Raw genomic sequence first — 24,747 nt, 5'->3', positions numbered from 1 at the left:
AAATTACATTAAAGTTTTTTAAATTTGTTTAATTTTAAAACAGTTGTTTCAAAATTAAACAGTTATGATAAAAAATATGTTACCAATCTTTTTAAAATTAAATGCTATCGTAAGAAAACCGGACATAAAAACAACACAAACCCATCCCAAAAAACCCTACCCAAAATACTAAAAAATAAAAACAGAACCAATGCTGTGGCCCGAGCAAAAGAATGGATCACAAACAAGCATGCAAAAAGAGAACACAAAGATTTAGAGACTTTCACAATCGAAGCAACTTACAGTGCATTTGCAAAAAGGGTCAGACTGCCTCCCATCACTCCTTAACCGAAAACCCTGGCAAAAGTCCACTGAAAATATTAGTAGAAAGAAGCATAGATTTGAAACTAAAAACAGAGATGAAAAGGAAAGAGACAAATACATATTCATCCCTGAAATCAATATCCGATGAATTAGGGGATTTCAAAAATCACAAATAACAGAAACGGCAAACAAAACTTGGGATTTCTCTCACGAAAAGCCTGTACCTAGTGTACCATCTTTGTGTGTATGAAGAAAGAAAGGACAAGAAAGGAGGTTGGGAGAAAGAGAACAGGAGAGAAGGAAAATATTTGAAAACAAGGGAAAAAACAGTAGTTGATAAAGGAGAAAGGAACGTTAGAAATAAGGGAAAAACAAGAGAGAATAAAGGAATAAGGAACGTGATCCATAGTTTCAAATACTGAAAGAAATAGACTTTCTCTAAAGCTGAAAATCAAAATCTCTGACAAAAGTACACAGTAAACAAACAAAAAGAATAAACAGAACGAGATCAATAGATTTGTAACACGGAACAAAATAGTGATGTCTAACCGCTAACATCTATCGTTTCTAATAAGGAACGAAACAATGATTCTCTAAAGGTGAAAACCAAAAACCGTGACGAAGGAAAATATTTGAAAACAAGGGAAAAAACAGTAGTTGATAAAGGAGAAAGGAACGTTAGAAATAAGGGAAAAACAGGAGAGAATAAAGGAATAAGGAACGTGATCCATAGTTTCAAATACTGAAAGAAATAGACTTTCTCTAAAGCTGAAAATCAAAATCTCTGACAAAAGAACACAGTAAACAAACAAAAAGAATAAACAGAACGAGATCAATAGATTTGTAACACGGAACAAAACAGTGATGTCTAACCGCTAACATCTTTCGCTTCTAATAAGGAAAGAAACAGTGATTCTCTAAAGGTGAAAACCAAAAACCGTGACAAAGACACTCTAAAAATAGAAGTAAAAAGAAGCATATATCTGAAACTAAAACAGGAATGTAAAGAGCGACGGCAGGATTAACAATAAAATAGCCATGGACAAATGGAAAGACAGGAGACCAGAGACCGAAAGAAAACATCCATTATAGATTTTGCAAAAATTCCAATACCATAAGCGGTTTCAACTTCTATTTATTATAGATTTTGCACCTGCAAAAGAGATAGAAAGGAATCCATGAATGTGTACTTCTTGCTGCTACAGGGCAAGAAAGATACAAATTAAAGACAGTCATTTCTGGACAGGAAGAGTACTACATATTCCAAGGACAGATCTATCTCATTCAAGGATTTACAAGCACAGACCTCAGACCGATCGTTTAAACTAATTATTGTAGAGTTTCTGAGGGAATTATTTAATTGAAGTCATTCATGTGTGCCTATTTCCTGATGGTTGACTAAGCAATTGGGATACTGGTTTCACAGTACTTAAAATCCAGCCAATCAGAGATTTTTCTTATGCAGGACATCAGACTAGAAAGCAGTTTTTTATACACGAGACCAGTAGGCTATGTGGACAGTCATATTAGAATGACAGCCAGCCGAAAAAGTTTAAAGCATTATCTTAAGTGAGATAAAAAGGAGAGGAAAGAAGAGACTTTACTTTGGTCAGACCAAAGACTGCAAACCTGAACCAACAAAACCCCAAACCCACACAGCTAAACACACCACACTCCAAACCAGAGATGAAAAAAGCAAAAAGCAAAAAGACAAATGTTGAAGCAAAGATTCATACCTGAAATCAGTCTCGGATGAAGTAGGGGTTACAAAAATCGCAACAAAGAAACGGCAGAGAAATGAACCCACTGAAATAGAAGTAAAAAAAACATTGATCTGAAACCAAAATAGAAATCAAAAGGCAAATACAGACAAAGATAAGGTTCAAGATTCATACCTCAAAATCAGTCCCCGATGAAGCAGTGGATTTCAAAAACCACAAAAAACGGTGCAGAGTGTGTGCTTTTTTTTTTTTGGCCTTTTGTTACCCAAAGCTAAAATAATGAGAGGAAAGAAATTGAAAAGTGACCGAGAGAGAGAACCGATAAAGAAATGGGAGGAGATTTGGATTGAAGAGATATATTTGAGGATTTGTTATGAAAACAGAATAAATGAGGAAGAAAAAGAAAACAAAAGAGGGAGACCAAGAGACAGAAAGAGAGAAAGAAACGGATAATAAATGTGCATAGATTGAAGAGATATTTAATAAACGGCTAATAAATCAGTTTTGGGCCATTTTAACGGTCACTTAGTATTTTATTTTGATTCCCCCTTTAAGATATTAAAAACATTTAAGTCTCCTGTTTGACTTCCGGGAAAATACAGGATGAACAGAATTTGCCAACTCACAGGTGAATCAGGAATTATTTAAAAAGAACAAGGACTAATGTCAAGTTTGGTACAAATTTCCCTCGATCAGAAACCAAAGAGAATAAAAAGAGATGAAGAAAAAACAAGATTTTTCTAAAGAATCAAAATTTATACCTTAAAAGAAAGACTAGCACTACCTCGACTCACTCGTTCGGAAGAAGTTACCGCTGATTCATGAATTCAAACCTTTTCTTTTCCTTTTTCGAGAGAGAGAAAGAAGCTAATGACAATGGATCTTGATTGTAAAATAAAATATTTAGAGTGGTAGAGAAATGTAGTTCCCTTTCATGAATGTCAAGACAATGAGAGAACAGTGCAAGATATAACAAACCTGGTTGGCGTAACTGACACCCATGTTTGCCCAAGCACGCCCATAGTTTGGCTTCAAATCTAGTGCCTAAAGATCCAGACATAGACCAAAAGACTAAATTCAATAGTGCTGAAAATATGGCTACCACAGGTAAAGGGAAGTTTATCATCAAATACTTTTAAATGGACAATCTCAGTAACAGAGGCTAAACAAATCAAACTGCATATGCAAGATCTGAATGCATTAAAAAAGGCATTTTGAAAGAGATGATCAATGGTATATGTAAATTGAGGAAGTGCATAATCAAAATCATCTAAATTAACAAATAGCTTCAAAAATCAAATAACTAATTACATGGAGCTTAATAGAAGAGCTAGTCTATTTTCTAAGGTCCAACTAGGTGCAACATGTTATTTGGAGAATCTTTTTAGCAGCCTAAGTAAGTAAATAATTCAACCCTATAAGAGAGCTGTATAACACACCAATGCATCACTTTACAATCGAAAGATAAGAAAGAAGAGAAATAGAGGAAAAGATGATGCAACCCATAAGAGTTTGGCACACAGAAGATTGACATGTTGGGTTATCACATGTTTTGCATTTCTTTATGCCATGCTTTCAATTGATTAAGCACAAGCCAAGTCCTAGGCACACTTTTTTGTATAGAATCGAAAAAGCCCCCTTGATTCAAGAAGCACAAATTTACATATTCACCTTAACTTACTCACAAAAGCGCTTTTTTTACATCTTGCACCTCAAATGGTTCAGGTAGTTACAGCACCCTTGCCGACATTGTCAACACCTTCATAATTCATTTTTTTTTCTGGCCTAACATGCAAAATAGTGACCAACACACCATACAAATTGATTCTTAGTAAAATCCTAGTACTCATATATTTTGAATTTCACACATTACAGGTGCTCCAACTTAGTAAAGAGAACCCCAAAATTTTAGGATAGGGAAAATAAATTTTTAATTATAAAAAAAGTAATTATGAAATAACATATCAGATGGTATACAGATAGGACACCACTATTCAAGGGGGAATCATGAAGAAGCTACCTGTTGATAAGGCATGTTGCACCAGGCTTGTTCCAAATAGAATAATCATTAGGTTTCAGTTTCAAAGCAGTTTTGAAAGATGCAATGGCATTATCATATTCTCCCGACAAATTATATTGAACACCAAGGACAATGTGTACATCAGCATCCTCAGGAGACATCTGACCAACTTCATTGAATAATCTAGCAACCTGTATGGCAGAAAACACTTCGATTAACACCAGAATATAACAATAACATTTCCAAAATGTAATGTTGGGGATAAGCTTCTAGTAATCTTAAGGAAAATTATATCCTGTCACCGTATGTAAAACTCTAACTCCAAAATATAATCACTGCAGTCATGGAAACCATATGCAAAAAAGACACTCTTGTAATCACAGCATTCACAACATAAGCAAACTATCCCACAGTAACATTAGAGGAAGCGGCTTACACTCAAACCAAGATTGCAATATCAAGGCATTGTTCCAAAAGACAAAAACCAACCAAAAAAACAAAGAATTATACCCTAATGTACTTACATCAGCATAATACACAGAATCAGCAAGCTCCGGTGGCGCAAGAGTACCATACTTTGGGTGAGATACTTTAACGAAACAGTCTGCTCCAATTCTGAACTTTCAAACAGTATTATTTGTTTGACACTCCAAAATTTTAATCTCATTTTGATTAAAGCGATAAGCTTTCACTAACCATTTGTATGACTCACACCAAGAGCAAGAAGTACTTCCAGATTGGTAGGATCAGCCTCCTGAGCAAGCACCATTGCTGCAATAGCCTGTACAGAGATATCTAATCAGTGAATTACATTTTGTCTACAAAGTCAAATATATGGACCACAGTAAAGACCACATAAAACTGCAGATGCATTAATCAAGAATAACAGAAGTATAAAAAGGTCTTGCATAATCCATGTAAGTCTCAAGATTATGACAAGCAAACACATTAATCATCCAAAACAATTTGCAATAAATGTGAAACATTACACTTCATAGGCTTGATATAGACATAGTTTAAGATGGAACCTTATCCATTCAAATTAATTTTAATTAAGCCAAAAAATGTTTTGACATGGTTCAAGAATAAATAGAAGCAGATGATAAGTGAAATGTAATGCACTACTAGTTCATGTGACAACAAATGATAATAGGTTAGATCCAGAACATTAGCAGCCAGGCAAAGACTGCGGCCTTAGATCTGGTAGTCTGACTGAAGCCTCAGGCCACTAAGATAAACATGATATCAATCATATTGCAAACTTCAATGTTTAAACGAAAAATAGCTCCTTCTATCCCTTATCAGTAAAAGTTTTCATATATAAGAAATGAACATTGCATGGTACACCAAAGTGGCTATATCAAGCCAGCAAATACAAACACAAAATGCAGCGGTACAAGAAAACAGATCCTTTGTGTTCAAAGGTTTTCTTGCTTGCTAAATCAATAGGTTGTTCTCTTTCCTAAAATATGATAGTATTCACAGGGCATTAGACATGATTCAAAATTATTTAGATTCAGGTGGAATAGAAAGGTAAATGGTAAACCTTGCCAGGCAAAGAATCATGTTGAGTATTTGTTTGTTATGGTTGAGTATTTTGAGATAGTTATATGTAGCTAACTTTGAGTATTATATTGAGATGAAAATGGTTAATATGTGTATGATTATGAATGTGTTGATTTGCTGAATGGATGAAAAGGAATCGGTATGTTTAAGCTTGGGGAATCCGTGATGCATTGTACAATAATCGACCTTGCGAACAAACCAGATTATTAGAAAACCAAAATACAATTACTACTGCTTTGACAGTCAATATTATACGATATCAAATAAATGAAATATGGGTTTCAGGTTAAACTGGCATATAATCCTGTTTAACCCGCACATTAAACAGAATTTTAACAATTTATACAAAGGCACAATTGCTTAAACAATTTCACTAGAAATGAAGTTATGTGGTCTTAGTTGAACTTTAAGCATTATATCCATAAAAGAAATATGGGCATCAGGTTAAACTGGCAACTAATCCCCATTCATCTCAAGTTTTAGGGCATTAAAGAATGAATTTAAGCCATGGGAGAGTGCATAAGAACACTAAAATTGAAAAGAAAAGATAGTGGGATAAGAACATTGCCGTGCAATACGATGAAGGGAATAGCGTGTCTATTTGGGATAAGAACCAATGTAATAGAGAATATGAATAATAAAGTAGTTGACTGTAAAAGAGACGCCATGGCTGGTGAAATCTTGCAGAACCAGAACTTCTTTCTTTCCCAAAGCATCCAACAAGAACAACCACACCGACATCCATAGATTTGAAAAGACGAACCGAAACAATATTTCCTAGGGCTGAAAACCCAAAATCCATGGATGAAGCAAGTGATTCCAATACCACAATAAAAAAATTAAAAATAAAAAGCAGAAACGATTGAGAAGGAAGAGATAAAAACGGATTAGAGAGGAAAATTTTGAAGAGAAAGAGATGGTGAAGAAATGGGAAGGAAGGGGATTTGAAAAGACTGATGAAAACGGGCAAAAGGAATCTTCTCCTGCCAACGGTAACTATTGCTATTTAATACACTCATTTAATAAAGTGATAATTGAGTTATTTACTTTTCAAAATTTTATTTAATACACTTTTATATTCTCAATGTCTAAATATATTTATTTTTAAAATAATACTATTTATTATATCAAATATATAAAGAATTAAAAAAATATAATTAAAATATGGTAGTTTAATGATGTTAAATGTGGTGACTAATAAAGAGAAACTTAAAATTTGAGGTGATTTTTGGACATTTCAAATTAAAAAATGTTAATTTTTTTATTACCCATATATTTTTAATATAATTATTTTAAACTTTTCTAGCAATTCATAAATAATTTTATTGTTAGAAAATTTAATAAAATATATACCTAAAAATATAAAGGAGAATATAAATTTACTATTTATAAATTTTAAATTGAAATATATTATTTGATTGATGATTAGAGTTATCTACATATTAAATTAGATCAGACTTCATAAATAGCCCATATATGCAGGCATAATTAAGCTCTGTAAGTCTATATTAGGTCTGGAATTCTGGGTATTTCAGTTCTATTAATTTTATTTTATTTGATATACCAACCTAATTTACTAAAAAAAATGGAAGTATGGCAACTTATACTACCATAGACGAAACGAGCATATCAATGAGATTGCATTTATGGATTGAGGAAAACTATAAAATATAAGTAAAGGAAGAGGCAAAAAACGTAAAAAAAATTAGATAGAAGTAACGTGTCTTCTATAACCTCTAATGAACACAATATCAATGAAAAGCCCCCAAATAAAATTCACAATCCAAGGAATATAAATAATCACAGAGTAAACCTGTGACTCAAAAGGCTGTACCTTCTGAACATCGTTTATGTAATACTTCAGTGCCAACTCTAGCAGGAGCCCCACCTAATCCCTGGCTTATTCCATAAATTGATACCACCTCAAATACAAAACTCTAATGTATTTCCATTGCAAGCATCCTAAGCCAATTGATTGGACCTACAAAACAATATAACAGCCTTTTGGATTCATCATCTTCTTCCACAGCCTTCTAAGAGGTTTTAACATCTCTTTCCTCCACCATAACTACACCATTGATCTTAGTCTTAGTTTTTTCGATATCAAAATTTACATTCCAATTTATAAATCACAATTTCTTAAAATAAGGGTTCTTTTAAGTTCTATAAAACTAAGAATAAAATGCGAAAATTTCCTTTACAATTTTTCTAGTTCACCCTTCTAGTATCCCTTTAAACAATTTACTAATCTTATAAATGTGCTAATGGATTGTAACCAATGGCCATGTCTGAAAATTGCTTATTGAAAAAGAACAAAGTTCATGCCTGATTAAGGGTGCCATGCCTTGGATGTTCCTGGATGTCGGAATACAACAAATTACTAAATTTGCAAGAAGCAAGATACAGACTCCATGCTATTGTCATTTATCCATATTAATAACATCAATTCAATTAGAAAAGCCCCAAAAAATTTGAGATTCCAATTCAAGCTCATATAATGAATGACTGTGATAATAGCTATTGATATAATATTTGATGTTTATACATTATTTTAGATAGAAAGAAAGAAAGAAACTTGTATAGGTGCTCTCCTCTTCTGATGAAACTTGTATAGGTGCTCTCCTCTACTGATGAAAGTTGGAAAAGTGTGGGCCATTAAACCAAGTTGCCAACTTCACAAACAAGTAAAGCCTCATAGTATAGCAAGATATTGCCACAAATCTTTTTGCACTAATAAACCTCTTGGTTGATAGAAAATATTATTCACATTCATGAGGACCGATTTTCATTATTCCATTCTGCATCATCTTCTAGATCATCCTCATCTTCATTGGGAATGTCTTCGCTGTAATCATCTAATGAACCAACAGGAAAAACGATGTCACCTTAAGAAATTTAATGGATTTAGTTCAATCAACGTGGACGAGGCAAAGTTATAGCATTACGTATGATATGCACAAAGCTCAAAACATTAGGCGCATTCAATGTTCTACCTTGGTTGAAAGCAAATGATCAATTATCTATCCCATTAAACTATATTGGAGAGCATCAGCACCATATTAAACACGAGAAGCAAAAGGTATTCCTAGATTCATGTATACCCTAGGTTTGACTGCATCACAATGAAGATTAACAAAAAGCTGCTAAGTACCGTATAAAGGGACAAGGCATCAAAACTGAGTGGGACAAGGTAAATAGAAAACTCTTTACCCTTTTGAGGCAATGAAGGAGGAGTATCCCTGGAGTCCGATGCATTATCAAGAACATAAGGAAGATCTAGTAATTCCAAAAAAGATACAATCTGAGGATTACGGGGAGAACCTACAAAAGGTGAGAAAATTTTAATAATTAAAAAAGAAATCGAGCAAAAACAAATTGCAAAAGTCATGATTATTCTAGTTGCAAATCTAAATAAAAAAGAACGCATTCACTAACCAACAATTAATTGAGCTAAAAGAAGATAAAAAATGAAGGATAGTGTTTCATAACCACTATGACAGTAATATTGAGATGCCTATGGTATAAATATGCAAACATACATGGTAAGTTTCTTAAATCCAAAAGATAGAACCATTAATGGAGATACTTTTAGCACCTCAAAGAAGGAAAAGCATCAAAATATCACCATATTATTTACCAGAAAAAAGTAAGAATCAAAGGGTTTGTGAGGTGGAGCTGTTTGAGAAAATTCACAAGGTTTGGCTCCTCTGTCTTCCATCCTGCTCTTAACCCATTGACGACAATCTTGCATGTCGAGCTTTGTTCTCCTACCTATTAGAACAGCAGTTGTCAGCTCACAAGTTCTTGTAAAGTAATAGTACTTGCAAAAATAGAAAATTGCACATTTTCAAATAAAACATTAGTCCACCCCACCCAAGAGAGAGAGAGAGTGAGATGAGTGGCATGGTCAAAACAAAAATGTCATATATACACACACCCAACGTCTCCACGTCGGAAGGTCAAAGGAAAGACACAGTTCAATTTCCGTGTTATTGCCAGCCATTCTTTATCGTACTGAACCTCATAAGGTCCTAGATCAGATCAATATAAACAACCTAAAAGATCAGAGAAAGCCAGAATTCATTTATTAGCTTCCAGCAAAGACCAAAAGAAAGAACCTAAATGAAATGGTCAGAACATATGACAGATACCTGCAAGAACTTGCGCCCTGGAAGGCATTTATCGAGTGCAAGAAATTGTCACTCGACCACCCTCTTCATGTTCAACAAGAGCGGTGAATTTGCAGTGCAAGTGAGCTGAAAACCAATACGATGGTCTGAGTTTTTTGAGCACCTGAGCAGCAGGTTTGCTTCCAAGAGTTCCTTGCTGGATCTAGGAAATATGTGTCAACCAACAAGCAACCAGGAATGGTCAAGAAGAAAACTGAAGACGCTTGATATGAACATTTTCATTCTATCACATATGTCCATTTCCACCAATTGAATATAATTACCTCACCTTTGAAATGTTTTTTTGCAGCAAACAAGATGTTGCCAGTTCCCATAATCAGTGATGCCGAGCGGCCAATCGTGTGAAAGGAAAATATCAATCAGTTTCTCTAGGTGCATGAGCTTGTGAACATCGTACTCCCGAACATGATACACAGACCTGATAGTATTGTCATTATAAGGTGGCCTTTCATGGTGTCCTGCTCAAGGAAAAGCTAATTCATTTCAGTTTCAAAGCTTCGACTCTCCACCCTAAATAAGAATCAATATAACATATCTGACACTCGCTTGCAGTAAATATACAATCACCATTAAAAGTACTCCAGAATAAACATAGAATAGACAAGTAAAAGAACTTCATACCCAACCTAAACAATAATTACGCGCATTGTAAATTCCGGAAAGTCCACCGATACGGATATTGCCAAACTTCACAACCACAGCATACCCCAAGAAGTATATATTAGGTGCTGCCCATCCCCCATAATACCTAAAGTTTACACATTTCAATAGCAGAAGGTAAAATTCAAGGCCTTTTCATAAAAGAATCAGAATCCCCAAGCTAGAACATATGAAGAAAAGGGGGTGACTTACAATTCCCATAAATAATTGGAAGCTTCATTATTTCCACCGATAAAAATCGAGGGAACTGGGGCAACCTCCTGACCCGAACAGTATTTCCAGAATGACTTCATCTCCCTATATTTTGGGGCCACATTAAGGCTATCCATATCTTTTCCATTCCTGACTGCCTAAGTTGCAAAAGAAAAAAAATTAAGTTCATATAAAAAATGGGTATTTGGAAAGTGACAAAATTTCGTATAAAAACAACAAATTGGAGAAAGTGAGAGTGTGAGAGAAAGAACCTGGAAATCACCATAACAAAGGAGGAGGTAAATTTTGATGTTGCGAGTGTTTTCGATGTATTTAATGGTGTCGTAGACCTTGTCGAGATCTCCATGCATGCACCCTTCCACTGCTATCTTCATCGTTTTGAATTGGACACAATACTGTGGTAGGGTTTGAGAAAAACTTAAAACCTTAGGTTTTTTTCTTAATGACTTTATCCTCTAAAGGTGAAAACAAAAAACCATGACAAAAACACACTGAAAATAGAAGTAAAAAGAAGCATATATCTGAAACTAAAACAAGAATGAAAAGGGCGACGGCAGGATTAACAATAAAAGAGCCATGGAAGGATGGAAAGACAGGAGAACAGATACCGAAAGAAAATATCTGTTAAATTAAAAAAATGGAGATGAATGAGACGATGTTTTCAAAAATTCCAATACCATAAGCGGTTTCAACTTCTATTTATTATAGATTTTGCACCTGCAAAAGAGATAGAAAGGAATCCATGAATGTATAAACAGGGAAAGAAAGATACTAACTAAAAACAGTTATTTATGGACAGGAAGAGTACTACATATCCCAGGAAGTAGTTTTTTATCCACGAGACCAGTAGGCTATCTTGACTGTCACATTAGAAAGAAAGACAGGTGAAAAAGTTTAAAGCATTATCTTAAGTGAGAACGGTAACATTTATGGTAATTAATACCTTCTTTAAATTACTTTTTTTTTTGAGGAATTAAAGACAAAGAAGGTAAAGAGACTTAGGAAAAAAAGTGGGGAATCGGGATATTCCGAGAATGGGATATACCCAGGCCGGGGTATACCAATATGGGTTTCATTTTAGACCATAAAAATCTATTACTGACCAATCAAATAAGCTTTCATCTTTCCATCGAGATTAGTGTTATTTCGAACGAATTATATATTCCGAGAATGGGATATACCCAGGCCGGGGTATACCAATATGGGTTTCATTTTAGACCATAAAAATCTATTACTGACCAATCAAATAAGCTTTCATCTTTCCATCGAGATTAGTGTTATTTCGAACGAATTATTTTTCCAAAATATGTTGAGACCTATATATTGAAAACAAGGTGATTTAATTTCTGATCACATACCCATAAATTTTGATTTAGAAGGATTGACCATCTCAGAAATATGCAAAAGGAAATGAAGACATAAAGAAAGCAATGCAGTTCCCTTTTCATGAATGTCAAGACAATGAGAGAACATTGAAGGATATAACAAACCTGGTTGGCGTAACTGATACCCATGTTTGCCCAAGCACGCATATAGTTTGGCTTCAAAGCTAGTGCCTAAAGATCCAGACATAGACCAAATGACTAAATTCAATAGTGCTGAAAATATGGCCACCACAGGCAAAGGGAAGTTTATCATCAAATAATTTTAAATGGACAATCTCAGTAACAGAGGCTAAACAAATCAAACTGCATATGCAAGATCTGAATGCATTAAAAAAGGCATTTTGAAAGAGATGATCAAGGGTATATGTAAATTAACAAATAGCTTCAACAAATCAAATAACTAATTACATGGAGCTTAATAGAAGAGCTAGTTTGTCTTCTAAGGTCCAACTAGGTGCAACATGTTATTTGGAGAATCTTTTTAGCAGCCTAAGGTTACAAAGATGAATCAAGTAACACTTTGGGTGATGACGTAACCATCCATACAGATACTTTAAAGCAGCAGTCTGTTCCAATTCTGAACTTTTCAAACAGTATTATATGTTTGACACTCCAAAATTTTAATCTCATCTTGATTAAAGGGATAAGCATTCACTAACCATTTGTATGATTCACACCAAGAGCAAGAAGTACTTCCAGATTGGTAGGATCGGCCTCCTGAGCATGCATCATTGCTGCAATAGCCAGTACAGAGATATCTAATCAGTGAATTACATTTTTTCTACAAAGTCAAATATATGGACCCCAGTAAAAACCACATAAAACTGCAGATGCATTAATCAAGAATAACATAAGTATAAAAAGGTCCAGCATAATCCATGTAAGTCACAAGATAATGACAAGCAGACACATTAATCATCCAAAACAATTTGCAATAAATGTGAAACATTACACTTCATAGGCTTGATATTGACATAGGTTAAGATGGAACATTATCCATTCAAATTAATTTTAATTAAGCCAAAAAGGTTTTGCCATGGTTCAAGAATAAATAGAAGCGGATGATAAGTGAAATGTAATGCACTACTAGTTCATGAGACAACAAATGATAATAGGTTAGATCCAGAACATTAGCAGTCAGGCAAAGACTGCGGCCTTAGATCTGGAACTCTGACTGAAGCCTCAAGCCACTAAGATAAACGTAATACCAATCATATTACAAACTTCAATGTTTAAACGAAAAATAGCTCCTTCTATCCCTTTCCAGTAGAAGTTTTCATATACAAGAAATGAACATTGCATGGTACACCAACATGGCTATATCAAGCCAGCAAATAAAACACAAAATGTAGCCGTACAAGAAAATAGATCCTTTGTGTTCAAAAGGTTTTCTTGCTTGCTTAATCAATAGGTTGTTCTGTTATCTAAAATATGATGGTATTCACAGGGCATTAGACAAGATTAAAAATGATTTAGATTTAGGTTGAATAGAAAGGTAAATGGTCAACCTTGCCAGGCAAAGAATCGTAACCAAAGATGCTGAACAGATGGCTGAACTAGACAAGCAGTCACATCTCTTAATAGAAATTCTTGTAGTATTAAAGAACACAAAAACAATGTCTTTTGGTGTAAGAATACACATGAACTATCCAACTCTGACAAACTAGAGCAAAGTGGATTACCTGCTGATCATCATCATTTTCAGCATGGGTTATTCCTAGCAATCTCCAACCTTCAGCATTCTCAGGATTTTTCATAACTTCAGCCTCTAGGGCAAGCACTGCTTCACTCAAAAGTCCTTTCCTGAATAGCTCTTGACCTTCTTTTAAAGGATTTTGATGACCAACATATGGATTCATATCAGAAAATACATAGAAAACCCTTGAAGCGTCCGATCGCTGAGGAACCTACAAGTTCTCACAACCAAAACAATCATGTAGAATTAAGAGAGGTTATAAAGTGAACTTCTTCAAGGCTACCACACTTACTCATCATATGAATTTGCCCAGTTATCAGATGAACTATCTCCCAAAGCCCCCTCACCAACTTGACTATCAAATTCTTCTGCCCAGTCATCAACATGCAACTTTGAGAATTCATTGACCCATTGATCATCGACAGACTCTTGTTGCAATCTTTCAGCACCAAATTCATTGGCCCAATGGTCAGGTCCACGGAAAACCTATTAACCATCAAGTCAAGAACATTTAATGAAACGAAGAAAATTAGAATATTTCAAATAAGAATAAGAGCTTCGCACGGTTTAAGAGTCTCAAAATAATACATAACACGCAGAATCATTAGTTGCACTTTGTATTCTGAATAAACAAATCAAAACACCCTAGTTGTTCTCATACAGTAGCAAACTCCTCAGCCCATTGATCAGGTTGAAGAAAATCAAAGAACCACCAACCAGAGTAGCAGATTCTGTATAATAAGAACTTTTATACAAATTACAATGTTTTTAGCTGGTTTAATACCAAACAGAGATATACAATTACAAGAATCATCAGTGACAGTTTATCTTCTAACTTATTATAATCAATAAGCTCTCACTGCTCAATTTAGCAGCAGGGTTGGTGACATTCTCCAATCATCAAAACTAGTTTCAACCACCTAGGGTTGGTGAATGAGATTACTACCTAAGGTCAGTGATGTTAGTTCCATTTTAGTCTACGTAGGCAAGGCAGAAGAAAAGGAGGAGGAAACTGCTAAAAGGAATTTATGACTGATTATCAGGACATATTAATCTATACGCTTCTTTACCTTCCACAAGATCTCTACTTGCCTCATCATGAGCAAATTCATCAGCCCAAGAAGCACCTCCATTGTACTGTTGCTGATATTCTGTTGCCCAGTTCTCTGATGCTGGTTTGACCTGATTATAATCAATGACAAGTTCACCACGACTCATCTTGGATACAAATTGAAGAAATTTTGAATTCTGCATGCCCCAAAACATACAGCACATAAGTGCATATATTAACTCATGCATAGTAACGATGATATCATTAAGAGCTATCTTGACACATTGCAAGTATTTAGCCAACCAGTTTTAAATAACCCAAAACTTAGGATCACTGTTTTGAGAGAGTGTATGTGCAAGCATCCTAGTCTGCTGAATTGCAGCCAAACTTTCTATATTTCCCCCTCTCATTTGATCTACAGATGTTAACTGAGCTTGTTCCTGTATGTTTAGCTCATTAATTGTGTTATGCAAGAAAAGCAGGCCAAAAGGTGACATGCATGTAAAGACTACTCAAAGCACAAGATAGTAGCAGAAAGAAAAGGAAAGATAAAGCCAATTTGGAAGGTATATCCATCTGCAATAGCACAAGGAGTTAGATATAGTTCCCTGGTAAAAACACATTAGCATGTCCTTTCAAATTTGCACATGATGCATTGGTAGAGAAACCTACATATCGAATAAAGCACTGAAAACATACCACTGAAAGAAATGAACGGGTGACTCAAACGTGAAAATAAGATTGAAGATAATTTCAAGAGACATACAAAAATATTGCTAAATTCCTGTTGCAAACGTGCAGAGCATGGAGGTCATAGATGCAGGTGATTATGACATAGAAAACAAATGAACAAACCTTGGATACACAAATTGCAAATTCTAACACTAAATTATTTCATCGGACATCTTTGAGCCTTATGTTTGTTTCATTACACACCTTACAAGTTTTTTAGTGATTGCAATAAGTTGATGGATTGAAATAACTTGGTGATGAGCTTTTTAATTCTAGACTCGGTGACATACTTTCTGTTCATTGGGAAGGTAATCTATTTTGACACAACGAAGGAGGGGTATATGCAATTTAACTCTAAAGACAATTTCTTCCAACAAGGATGAATAATGGATATTGCTTTAAGCTTTTATTAGGGTTTTTCATTGTACGGATATATTTAGAAGCTCAATTTATCTCATGGATTTATGGCCTATACCTATCGATACTTGCATATCAAGTTTTAAGGTTTTCCTCAGCATTGATGTTCTTTCAGTTCCCCACCTTCTTATAACCGCTAAGACTCTCTTAGTCTTTACCACCAGAATTTCTCGATACAATTTCCATTTAATTTCACTCCTATTTGCCATCTCTTTCTTTTCCTCATACAGCATCAAGAGTGAGCAAAACGCAAAAGGCAAATCAATTGACAAAACTTGAGTAGCATTCTTTTAACAATACTCCATACTTTTTTTCCAAATTAATACCCAGCCATAATTGTAGTTTCCTCTATGATAGAGGGCAAAAATGTTTACTGCTCAGTTAGTCATGAGGACAAAAAAATTGTACCTTAGACAAACCAGTTAGGCCATCCTTTGATTTTGGAATAATTAAAATGTGCGTAGGAGCCTGGGGAGATATGTCCCTAAAAGCTAAGACCTACAAAAAAAAAAAAAAGGCAAACAAACATAATGTTAGCGCAAATGAATGTCAAATAAACTTAAAACTAGCAGAAAAGAATTAACATATTAATCTAAAGAAACAGCAAGAATATATTCGTGTGAACCTGCCCCCAAAAAGATAAATAATAAAACTAGGTCATTCTCGTATGCAACTGATGAGGTGAATGCATGATTCATACAGAAAACAATAACATAAATTAACATTAGCAAATAGAAATCAAACTTAAAGGTTAAAAAGCTAGAACTTTCAACCTCAGATTATAGTTTTGCAAACAAAAACTATAATCATAGCTGAAGATTTTCATGCTTCTCTAATTAAAACTTTTGATATTTTGTTATCACGTTTCACTTAATGTTGATCAAATATCAGATATCAGCTAGTGTTAACGGAAAGGACAACACATTATCTTTGATTGTCACCTATTTAACTGCTCAACATGCCAAAAGCCCAAGCCAGCCAGACTAGAAGCTACAGAGAAATGAAAGGGCCTAACCTCGAGCCTAACCCAAAACTAAAGGCTATTTCTTAGCAAATTAACATGAGAAAATATCGATCCATATTTGGAGATCAACCAAATCCAATCGAACCAAATTGACTAGAAAAAATTAAAAACCCTAACTCAAAATTGACACAAAAGTCTATCAAAGATTATTCAAACTCAAGGAAACTTTCCAATTGCTACATAATTGTAAGCAACAGACTAAAATGAAAAAGAAAGTTACAAAAATATGATAAAATGAAAGAAGATAAGATTCACTTGATAGTTCCAAATTAAGTAGTTCCTGAAGAGTCCAAGACTTAGTACGATAACAAACTGTTGATGACCTTCTCATCCAGGTCCATATGGAATTAATCACAATTCTTTAAAAATATTTGTAAAATATACCAAAGACCTTAAGTTATGTTCTAGCATCTCCAAATTTAGGTCTGAAGCAGGGCAGTGATAAATATAAATTTGTGTATATTAGTAAAAAGAAGTACATATAAGAAACTAAAAACAGAGATGAAATAAAAAGACAAATTTTAAGTACATATTCATACCTGAAATGAATCTCCGATGAAGCAGGACCAACCGTTTTTCACTATCCTCAAAGCCCTCCTACTTTCCCTTTTGCTTTGCTTCGAGTGATAAATAAATATATCTGAAAAAAAAAAGAGATGATCAGGCAAAGACAAAGAATTTATAAAGAAGAAAACAAAAAAATCATAAAAAAAAATCAAATGAAATACAAGTAATAAAGAATAGATCTGAAACTAAAACAAAAATGAAATGGCAAAGACAAAGACAAAGTAGAAGTCATGATTCATACCTGAAATCAGCCACCGATGAATAAGAGAATTTCAAAAAATCATAAAAACCAGAAACGGCAGAGAAAACCTAGAGTAGCGTCTTTCTGTGTGTTTTTTTTTTTTGGCATTCGATGACCCAAAACTAGAAAAAAAATGAGAGGAAGAAATTCAAAACAGACACACAGAGAGAGGGAGTCGGCGAATAAATGGGGTGCTATGGATGGAAGAGATAGATTTGAGGATTCAAATTTCGAATAGGTGAAGAAACGAGGAAGCTATGAATGGAAGAAAGAGAACTTAATTTTCTAAATCCCCATGTGACAACGGTAACATTTATGGTAATTAATACCCTCTTTAAATTACTTTTTTTTTTGAGAAATTAAAGACAAAGAAGGTAAAGAGACTTAGGAAAAAAAAGTGGGGAATCGGGATATTCGTAGAATGGGATATACCCTAGCCGGGATATACTCATTCGGGATAACAACGAACCGGGATATCCCTGGAATGGGATATCCCTCGGAGTAATAAGTATGACAGGTTGGCCGGTCCAGACAATAAAAAATAGCTGAACCGAGCACTAAAACCAATAAACCGGAAGCCAAAAATTCAGAACCGGAATAAGAAAAGGCAGGATATCCAGAGAATAGCTTATTCCGAGTCGGAATATGACAGAGATAAAGCCCGAACAGAATAAGAAAGAAAATTAACAGCCAGTAAAGGAAAAAAGACGTTAGAAAAAATTAAAGGGAAATTGGAGAAATTAAAAACATTTAAGTCTCCTGTTTGGCTTCCGGGAAAATGCAGGCTGAACATAATTTGCCAACTCACAGGTGAATAAGGAATTATTTAAAAAGAACAAGGGACTAATGTCAAGTTTGATACAAATTTCCCTCAATTTTCATCGATCAGAAACCAAACAGAATAAAAAGAGATGAAGAAAAAACAAGATTTTTCTAAAGAATCAAAATTTATACCTTAAAAGAAAGACTATCACTACCTCGACTCACTCATTCGGAGGAAGCTACAGCTGATTCATGAATTCAAACCTTTTCTTTTCCTTTTTCGAGAGAGAGAAAGAAGCTAATGACAATGGATCTTGATTTAACGGAGAGAAACTTTGGCTTTTTATTTTATAACATAACAATATTATAATATTTTTATTTTATTTTCATCGGTAAAATAAAATAGTTAAGGGTAGAGTAATTGGAGCTCCCTTTTCATGAATGTCAAGACAATGAGAGAACAGTGCAAGATATAACAAACCTGGTTGGCCTAACTGATACCCATGTTTGCCTAAGCACGCACATAGTTTGGCTTCAACTAGTGCCTAAAGATCCAGAGATAGACCAAAAGACTAAATTTAATAGTGCTGAAAATATGGCCAACACAGGTAAAGGGAAGTTTATCATCAAATAATTTTAAATGGACAATCTCAGTAACAGAGGCTAAACAAATCAAACTGCATATGCAAGATCTGAATGCATTAAAAAGGGCATTTTGAAAGAGATGATCAAGGGTATATGTAAATTGAGGAAGTGCATAATCAAATCATCTAAATTAACAAATAGCTTCAACAAATCAAATAACTAATTACATGGAGCTTAATAGAAGAGCTAGTTTGTTTTCTAAGGTCCAACTAGGTGCAGCATGTTATTTGGAGAATCTTTTTAGCAGCCTAAGGTTACAAGATGGAGCAAGTAAATAATTCAACCCTATAAGAGAGCTGTATAACACACCAATGCATCACTTTACAATCGAAAGATAAGAAAGAAGAGAAATAGAGGAAATAGAGTTTGGCACACAGAAGATTGACATGTTGGGTTATCACATGTTTTGCATTTCTTTATGCCATCCTTTCAATTGATTAAGCACAAGCCAAGTCGTAGGCACACTTTTTTGTATAGAAGCGAAAAAGCCCCCTTGATTCAAGAAGCACAAATTTACATATTCACCTTAATTTACTCAAAAAAGTGCTTTTCTTTTACATCTTGCACCTCAAATGGTTCAGGTAGTTAGAGCACCCTTGCCGACATTGTCAACACCATAATTCATTTTTTTTTTATTCTAGCCTAACATGCAAAATAGTGACCAACACACCATACAAATTGGTTCTTAGTAAAATCCTAGTACTCATATATTTTGAATTTCACACATTACAGGTGCTCCAACCTACTAACGAGAACCCCAAAATTTTAGGATAGGGAAAATTAATATTTAATTATAAAAAAAGTAATTATGAAATTAACATATCAGGTGGTATACAGATAGGCCACCACTATTCAAGGGGGAACCATGAAGAGGCTACCTGTTGATAAGCTAATATTGCATCAGCACTCTGCACACAGTTGGCTTGTGTTGCACGGCTTGTTCCAAAGAGAATAATCATTAGGTTTAAGTTTCAAAGCAGTTTTGAAACTGCTTTAAAAGAAAAACTGCTTGAAAAAGTTAGGATAACTTAATTCTAATATGTTACCTGTAACCTCAGATCTAAGAGTTTCACATGAACGTTGCACTTGTTCGATGCACAGTGAGAAGGAACACAGAGTTCCATCTTGTTTCAACATGTTTCAAGCTGAAGGAATGGCTAGCCAAGGTTCCAGTAGGTCCAGAAATATGGAGTCAGCCAACCCATAAAACTGATCGGGAAATACCTCACCCTGAATATCTCGGACTCCCATGGTAACTAAAGTGCTTATTCCAGTCCTCTTGAAGTCTTCTCTGTTGAAGGAGTGAAAAATTATAAAACATCCCTTCTTTCACGAACCAACACAGAAGAATCAAAGAAAAATAAACAACCATCCTTGGATCTTTCTATTATCATTTAGACAAACGGAAACCATATAATGGGACAAAATATGCATCATAAATGAGTCCTACGCAAGGTTCCACAAAACCGAGATAATTTTGAGACTACGAAGCATGACAGCAACAGAATGTCGTATTTCAAAGAATACATCCACCTGAACAGACTTCTTAAATCTACCTAGAATTCAAGCTCAACCTAAGCAGTTTCTAAAATCATATTTCATAACAATCTTTGAAACCAAAATTTCGTAACAATGCACTCACTAATGAAACTAATAAAGATCTGTAAACCGAGACAATTAGAGACAATGAAGTATCACAGCAACAAAATGTAGATCTATGAAGACGTCAACTAAAGATAACCCAGTATTCAAGTTTAACCTAAGGAATTACTATATCATATTTCATCACAATGCACTTTTGCAAACAATAAACACTAAGGCTTACCTAGCTGAGGCAGCCATCTGTTAATGGAAATCAAAGGTATACACATGTCCTGTTGGCGTCACAGCCCTTGCAAACGATGTTGTTAATGAGCCACTACCAGTCCCGGATTCAAGAACCAAACAACCCGGAACTGCTTCCAAGTACATAATCACAAAGCTAATATCCGCAATATAAAGAATCTGAGTCCTATGACTTAGAACCAAAGTCCATAACTCCGGTATCGAAGCCAATAGGTAAACAAACCCACCTCTGTTGCTGAAAATTATGGAACCAAATGGCTTCCCGATCCAATCTGAATGTTTAAATACACCGAAACGAATTTGAAGAACCGAATTCTCTCACACTTTAACAGCTTTCATGGTATCATGCCTCTCATATACAATAAAAAAATCTCCATCTCTAATGCAGCGATTGAAAGGTATCTTCATCGAGGAATCAATAAGCAATATCTTTAAAAGACGGAAAACACATTCAATTGAAGACACAGATGATGTTGGACTAATATGCAATTTCTGCACCAAAATTTACTCCCCAAAACGAAAATATTTACCACATACCCAAAGTTCCATTAAGAATAAACTATCACCTAGAATGCCAGGAAGACCCGCGTTCGTTAATATATATATGTATATAAATAGGAAAAGAGCATCACCATTGTCAATGGAGATACCCATTATATTTGTAGTTTGTAAAGGTCACTTTCTCGAGCCAGTTGCATTCTTTCTAACTCTTACTTGAACATGAAAAGCCCTGGTATCTTCTTTTTTTGTTAAGACAACTTTCACCAATAACTGACAACACTCACAAAAGAAAACAAAGGACAAAGACATTTCAGAACCAATATGTAGAATTAAAACATCAGTAGCACAAGTCAACCAAAACTCAAACACCAAGTAAGAACAGACAGCGCCAGGACTTGGAAATACCAATGATCGCACAGAGAACTAAATAAAAAAGAACAAATATCACCATCAAGCCATGAAAATACTTCCCTTCAAATGCCAACCTTACCTAATACATCTGCTATCTCATTTCCCTGAAAACATTTGACCAGCTGACTGACCAATTAATGAACCTAATAATTTCAAGGTATAAGGCCACTTCCACGTTCACTCCTTAGAATCCATCCTCTTAAATACAATCAGCATCCCTCAAAATTCCAAAAAATTCTCATCTATTACCCTCAGCAAGACCGCTAATGAAAACAAATTAAACAAAAATAAAAAACACAGCCCTTTATATAGACAGCTCTTAACACAAACAAAAGAACCTCTACTCTCTGTTGCACTGATTTATTGATTTATTGTAATAGTTAAAAGGTAACAACTGGAACTTAAAGGGGAAAAAAACAAGAAAACTCAGCTGAAAGTCTGCAACATGCAGCTTAATTAAAGTCTATTTCGATTATTTCGATTCTCGACCATTTAAATGTCCAAATTCTTGCTTCCAATAAGCTTGTGCTTCTTCGAGTGTCCAAAATGTCCAAATATGAGACTCAGCTTTCTCGGGCGCCTCCAGAATTTCCTGTTTTCAGCAGGACCAGTTCATTATTGGGGAACAGACAGCACAGGTAAAATGCAACTGCAATTTAAGTTTTTTCTACATGGAAAAACCAAATAGTTGGGCTGTCAATAAACCTCTCTACAGTTCCTAGTCATCGTTCCGTTTACATGAATGTTATCATCATTAGCATTCATAAAATGACATGCTATGTTTTCTTACTCAGCCCCTTCATTTCCCTAAAGCCATGTTCAACACATATTCAAAGAGAATATAACCTAAAATTTTGTACTATAAAGAGAAATGGATATAACTGTCTATTTAAAAACAAGTGACTTAAATTTACTATTTATAAATTTTAAATTGAATTATATTATTTGATTGATGATTAGAGTTATTTGCATATTAAATTAGACTTGATAAATAGATGATATTTTCCTTAAGGTAAACTTAACCTTTCAGATTTGAAATCTATTTTTTATATAATATAAAATTTATAAAAAAATAAATAATATATTTATTAATCAAAAAAATTGTTAAGGAAACCCCTCTGCTGTTCTTCTATCTGGAAAAGAGCATAACAAGATTTGGCCTTTAGAAAAGTTATATTCAATTTTTATGAATTGAAGATACAACATTTTCTTAAATATTACAATCATGATGTACTTAGACCCAGATAAAATTAAGCCTATTTTTCCAAGCTTTTGTTTTGCTTAAGTCCTGATGGTTTTATGTGTTTTTGCATATTAATAATAACCCAATACTTTAAGAAAACCCTAAACCAACGTCTGGATATCCTTCAAATGGGATATAACCAAGCCAGGATATCCCTCTCTTGGATATTCCAAAACCGAGATATCTCTGGAATGGGATATCCCTGCCTGGAATAAGAGTGACAGGTAGTCCGGTTTGTGGAGATATTCTTCAGCGCCTTTGATCTCCCTCCGTAAGATAAATAAGATACTCAAATAGCTAGCCTAGTTTGAATGAATATACTACAGAATTTAATGCATTAATAATCATGGGGGAGTTTTTATTGGGTAGGTTTGAAAGGTAAGGTTGATACAGGCTCAACCCAAAAAATAATCTAAAATTTTGAAAAAACTCAGCCCATGCATATTAAATTTTTTATATTATTTTTTATATATAATTTTTTTAAAAACCCCAAACCGGGATAGTGACAAACCGGGATATCCAACCTTAGGATATCCCTAGAATGGGATATACCTGCCATGAATAAGTACAACAAGTAGTCCAGTCCAAATAAGAAAAAAAGCTGAACCGGACACTAAAACTATCAACCAGGCACTAATATTTGTGAACGGAGATAGCATAGAAGTGGGATATACCCGGAGTAGCCTATTCACTTAAACGAACCTATTCAGCTAATATACAGATACCAGGGGTCTACCTAAAACTTCCAATCAAAATCCATTCGCAAATCATACCCAACAGAACTCAGACAATCCCAACTATTTTAAAGAAAAAAGCACCTAGCAGTATGAAAAAGAAAACATACATGCATACACGAATCATGACAATCTCCACAGTATATGATCAAGAAACCCAAATCGACAAAAACCTTTGCAATTAGCAAGTCGGTTGAAATTCTCCAATTCTTATCAATATCAACAACCATCCCAATTAGATTATTATTATTATTTTTTTAAAACTAAAGTACAGACTTTTTGAGAAAACTAAGAAACAGAATGTCACAACTCACAACGAATTAAAAAGACACGTTATCCAGAAAAACTACCAAATAAACTCTCGGCAGTGGGCATGTACCATAGATCTAGATCTAGCTACCATTTTGAAACCAATGGCCATGTCTGAAAATTGCGTATTGAAAAAGAAATAAGTTCATGCCTGAAAAAGGGTGCCATGCCTTGTCCGATGTTCCTGGATGTTTTATGTATTTGCGCAGTAGAGCCTTCACAGTAGAAACTCAACTCTTTTAATCCTTTTTAAACAACCAACCATTCAAAATATATTCCTTAGTCAGTAGTTCATCACAAGGCAAATGACATACTGGGATGGTAAAAACAACAGCAGTTTACTTAATGTACAAAGTATTGAACTCTTCCAGACTCTAATGCTTTGATCTGGAGGAGTACAATGTCTTCATGTCTTCCATTGCTAGGTGACCACATCAAATTCATGGATTTCAAACTTAATCGACAGTACTAATTTCATAATATTATGCTAGCACATCTAAGAATCCCCCTC

General features: G+C 34.4%; 1 long non-coding RNA gene and 2 pseudogenes across 1 annotated transcript; all 3 read right to left on the bottom strand.

The window, feature by feature from the left end:
• Positions 1–88: 88 nt before the first annotated feature.
• On the bottom strand, positions 89–6,558 carry LOC121209565 (uncharacterized). Its single transcript, XR_005904656.1, has 5 exons — positions 4,741–6,558; positions 4,569–4,659; positions 2,199–4,235; positions 2,040–2,109; positions 89–336 (listed from the first exon to the last, which is right to left on the bottom strand). It is a non-coding gene; the product is annotated as an uncharacterized lncRNA (long non-coding RNA).
• Positions 6,559–8,105: 1,547 nt separating this feature from the next.
• Positions 8,106–14,936, bottom strand: LOC107941381 (lariat debranching enzyme-like; annotated as a pseudogene).
• Positions 13,189–24,747, bottom strand: LOC107934876 (uncharacterized; annotated as a pseudogene).

The sequence above is a fragment of the Gossypium hirsutum genome, chromosome A11 (assembly GCF_007990345.1).
Source record: "Gossypium hirsutum isolate 1008001.06 chromosome A11, Gossypium_hirsutum_v2.1, whole genome shotgun sequence".
NCBI classification, from domain to species: Eukaryota; Viridiplantae; Streptophyta; class Magnoliopsida; order Malvales; family Malvaceae; genus Gossypium; species Gossypium hirsutum.
Note: the sequence above shows the minus strand (reverse complement) of the source record. Positions and strands in the feature narration are given on the sequence as shown.